Consider the following 5000-nt stretch of genomic DNA (forward strand, 5'->3'; position numbering starts at 1 on the left):
ACCAATCAACGGACAGAGGTCATGCGTCATGGGGGGGATCTAGCAAGGCCATGGGGAAGGTCATGGAGGACCTTGGAAGCAAGCGCAAGACGAGAGCGAATCGAACAAGGGGCCAGGACGGGGCCTTGTGCCCATGGTCTTCGCAAGACAGCGTCCAAGGCACCCGAAAGCCCAAGGGAACCCAAACCCGGCCGACACTTGCAATCGCACATGCTCTCTGCAACACACCATCAATGCCGCCCAACGGGGCCAGCACGAGCAGTCCTCCGCGGTCCCCTGGCCCTGCGCACGTTTGTCTTCGAAACCGAGCATCAATGCCACAGAAAGTGCCGGGGCGCCAGCTGGAGCCATCATCCGCGTTGCCATGGCTCGCTTGGCCTTGGCTTGCCAGGCCCCGACACGAGCAATCGCGCATTTTCTTTGCAACCGACCATCAATGCCGCCCAACGGGGCCAGCACGAGCAGTCATCCGCGGTCCCCTGGCCCTGCGCACGTTTGTCTTTGAAACCGAGCATCAATGCCACAGAAAGTGCCGGGGCGCCAGCTGGAGCCATCATCCGACGTGCCATGGCTCTGGTCCCATGGTCTTCGCAACCGAGCATTCGTGACACCCGCGGGGCCAGGACACCAACCCTTCCGACACGAGCATTCGCGCATGTTCTTTGGCCACACAACGGCGCCAGCACGAGCAAAATCATCCGCGGTGCGGTGGCCTTGCACGGCCTTTTGTCTTTGGAACCAACCATCAGTGCCACGGGAAGTGCCGGAGTCCCGGCATCCGCGGTGCCAAGTCATTGCGCCCTTGGTCTCTGCAGCGGGGCATGCCGGGCACTCCCAACCATTGCAAGCAAGCAAGCAAGCAAGAAAGAAAGTAAGTAAGTAAGTAAGTATTACATATAGGGGCGGGACATGCGGGGAGATCTGCGAAACGTGCATTACGGGGCACACGCGTACCTACCGGGGCATACCGACCCCTATTGGGGCACACGTGTGCATATCGGGGCATACCGGGCCTATCGGGGCACACGCGTACATACCGGGGCATACCGAGCCCTACTGGGGCACACGTGCGCATATCGGGGCGTACCAAGCCTATCGGGGCATACGCATGTATCCCAAGGCATACCGAGTCTATCCGGGCATACGCGTTCATACCGGGGCGTAACGGGCCTATCGGGGCATACTTGGGCATATCCGGGCAAAAAATGCCCAAAACTTGCGCAACCTTGGCAACCGTGGTCCATTCCTCTTTATATGCCTAGCCTTGCCAACCGTGGTCCATTCCTCACTATATGCCATGGCCTTGTGCCCATGGTCTTCCCAAGACAGCGTCCAAGGCCCCCGGAAGGCCAAGGGAGCCCAACCCAGCAATGCCCTGCTATGGCAAGCCAAGGCCAAGCATTCTGGTGCCTATCCGGGCAAAAATGCAATTCCTCTCTATATGCCTAGCCTTGGCAACCGTGGTCCATTCCCCACCATATGCCATGGCCTTGTGCCCATGGTCTTCCCAAGACAGTGTCCAAGGCGCCCGGAAGGCCAAGGGAGCCCAACCCAGCAATGCCCTGCTTTGGCAAGCCAAGGCCAAGCATTCCGGTGCCTAACCTTGGCAACCGTGGTCCTTTCCTCACCATATGCCATGGCCTTGTGCCCATGGTCTTCGCAAGACATCGTCCAAGGCGCCCAAAAGGCCAAGGGAGCCCAACCCAGCAATGCCTTGCTAGGACAAGCCAAGGCCAAGCATTCCGGTGCCTATCCGGGCAAAAACGCCCAAAGCATGCCCATTCCTTAGCCTATCCAGGCAAAAACGCCCAAAATCTGCACATTCTAGTGCCTATCCGGGCAAAAACGCCCACCAGCATGCCACCCTCCTATAGGGTTTGCGCAACCAACCAGCCTAACCACCAGTGGCAACCAAAGGTGCTGTTAGCGACGACTTCTGAAGACGCAACGAGACGCGACGTGTTTGCGCCCAGACGCGACGAGACGATGCGGGATCTGCGCCCAAGAATGCCTAGACCCGTCGACTTGATGCGGGATCAGCTCGCCCAAGCATGCCTAGTGTGCAAGGCCTGTGTGCAAGGCTAGTGTCCAAGGCTAGTGTGCAAGGCTCATGTGGAACGCTAGTGCGCAAGGCTAGTGCCCAAGGCTTGTGTGCCAGGCCCGTGTGCAAGGCTAGTGTCCAGGGCTTGTGTGCATTGCTTGAGTGCAAGGCTTGTGTGCATTGCTCGAGTGCATGGCTTGTGTGCAAGGGTTGTGCGCAAGGCTAGTGTGCGGGGCTTGTGCGCATGGCTAATGTGCACGGCTTGTGTGCATGGCTACCGTGCAAGGCTAGTTTGCATGGCTAGGGTGCAAGGCTCGCATGCGAGGCTAGTGTGCAAGGCTGCGTGCAAGGGAAGCGTGCAGGGCGAGTGTGCGAGGCCACTGTGCACGGCGCCAGCACTAGCGAGCCATCATCCGCGTTGCCATGGCTCGCTTGGCCTTGGCTTGCCAGGCCCCGACACGAGCAATCGCGCATTTTCTTTGCAACCGACCATCAATGCCGCCCAACGGGGCCAGCACGAGCAGTCCTCCGCGGTCCCCTGGCCCTGCGCACGTTTGTCTTTGAAACCGAGCATCAATGCCACAGAAAGTGCCGGGGCGCCAGCTGGAGCCATCATCCGACGTGCCATGGCTCGCTTGGCCTTGGCTTGCCGGGCCCCGACACGAGCAATCGCGCATTTTCTTTGCAACCGACCATCAATGCCGCCCAACGGGGCCAGCACGAGCAGTCATCCGCGGTCCCCTGGCCCTGCGCACGTTTGTCTTTGAAACCGAGCATCAATGCCACAGAAAGTGCCGGGGCGCCAGCTGGAGCCATCATCCGACGTGCCATGGCTCTGGTCCCATGGTCTTCGCAACCGAGCATTCGTGACACCCGCGGGGCCAGGACACCAACCCTTCCGACACGAGCATTCGCGCATGTTCTTTGGCCACACAACGGCGCCAGCACGAGCAAAATCATCCGCGGTGCGGTGGCCTTGCACGGCCTTTTGTCTTTGGAACCAACCATCAGTGCCACGGGAAGTGCCGGAGTCCCGGCATCCGCGGTGCCAAGTCATTGCGCCCTTGGTCTCTGCAGCGGGGCATGCCGGGCACTCCCAACCATTGCAAGCAAGCAAGCAAGCAAGAAAGAAAGTAAGTAAGTAAGTAAGTATTACATATAGGGGCGGGACATGCGGGGAGATCTGCGAAACGTGCATTACGGGGCACACGCGTACCTACCGGGGCATACCGACCCCTATTGGGGCACACGTGTGCATATCGGGGCATACCGGGCCTATCGGGGCACACGCGTACATACCGGGGCATACCGAGCCCTACTGGGGCACACGTGCGCATATCGGGGCGTACCAAGCCTATCGGGGCATACGCATGTATCCCAAGGCATACCGAGTCTATCCGGGCATACGCGTTCATACCGGGGCGTAACGGGCCTATCGGGGCATACTTGGGCATATCCGGGCAAAAAATGCCCAAAACTTGCGCAACCTTGGCAACCGTGGTCCATTCCTCTCTATATGCCTAGCCTTGCCAACCGTGGTCCATTCCTCACTATATGCCATGGCCTTGTGCCCATGGTCTTCCCAAGACAGCGTCCAAGGCCCCCGGAAGGCCAAGGGAGCCCAACCCAGCAATGCCCTGCTATGGCAAGCCAAGGCCAAGCATTCCGGTGCCTATCCGGGCAAAAATGCAATTCCTCTCTATATGCCTAGCCTTGGCAACCGTGGTCCATTCCCCACCATATGCCATGGCCTTGTGCCCATGGTCTTCCCAAGACAGTGTCCAAGGCGCCCGGAAGGCCAAGGGAGCCCAACCCAGCAATGCCCTGCTTTGGCAAGCCAAGGCCAAGCATTCCGGTGCCTAACCTTGGCAACCGTGGCCCTTTCCTCACCATATGCCATGGCCTTGTGCCCATGGTCTTCGCAAGACATCGTCCAAGGCGCCCAAAAGGCCAAGGGAGCCCAACCCAGCAATGCCTTGCTAGGACAAGCCAAGGCCAAGCATTCCGGTGCCTATCCGGGCAAAAACGCCCAAAGCATGCCCATTCCTTAGCCTATCCAGGCAAAAACGCCCAAAATCTGCACATTCTAGTGCCTATCCGGGCAAAAACGCCCACCAGCATGCCACCCTCCTATAGGGTTTGCGCAACCAACCAGCCTAACCACCAGTGGCAACCAAAGGTGCTGTTAGCGACGACTTCTGAAGACGCAACGAGACGCGACGTGTTTGCGCCCAGACGCGACGAGACGATGCGGGATCTGCGCCCAAGAATGCCTAGACCCGTCGACTTGATGCGGGATCAGCTCGCCCAAGCATGCCTAGTGTGCAAGGCCTGTGTGCAAGGCTAGTGTCCAAGGCTAGTGTGCAAGGCTCATGTGGAACGCTAGTGCGCAAGGCTAGTGCCCAAGGCTTGTGTGCCAGGCCCGTGTGCAAGGCTAGTGTCCAGGGCTTGTGTGCATTGCTTGAGTGCAAGGCTTGTGTGCATTGCTCGAGTGCATGGCTTGTGTGCAAGGGTTGTGCGCAAGGCTAGTGTGCGGGGCTTGTGCGCATGGCTAATGTGCACGGCTTGTGTGCATGGCTACCGTGCAAGGCTAGTTTGCATGGCTAGGGTGCAAGGCTCGCATGCGAGGCTAGTGTGCAAGGCTGCGTGCAAGGGAAGCGTGCAGGGCGAGTGTGCGAGGCCACTGTGCACGGCGCCAGCACTAGCGAGCCATCATCCGCGTTGCCATGGCTCGCTTGGCCTTGGCTTGCCAGGCCCCGACACGAGCAATCGCGCATTTTCTTTGCAACCGACCATCAATGCCGCCCAACGGGGCCAGCACGAGCAGTCATCCGCGGTCCCCTGGCCCTGCGCACGTTTGTCTTTGAAACCGAGCATCAATGCCACAGAAAGTGCCGGGGCGCCAGCTGGAGCCATCATCCGACGTGCCATGGCTCGCTTGGCCTTGGCTTGCCGGGCC

This window comes from Tasmannia lanceolata, unplaced genomic scaffold (assembly GCF_043159265.1).
Source record: "Tasmannia lanceolata isolate RefF3 unplaced genomic scaffold, GAP_Taslan_0.1 ptg000053l, whole genome shotgun sequence".
NCBI lineage: Eukaryota > Viridiplantae > Streptophyta > Magnoliopsida > Canellales > Winteraceae > Tasmannia > Tasmannia lanceolata.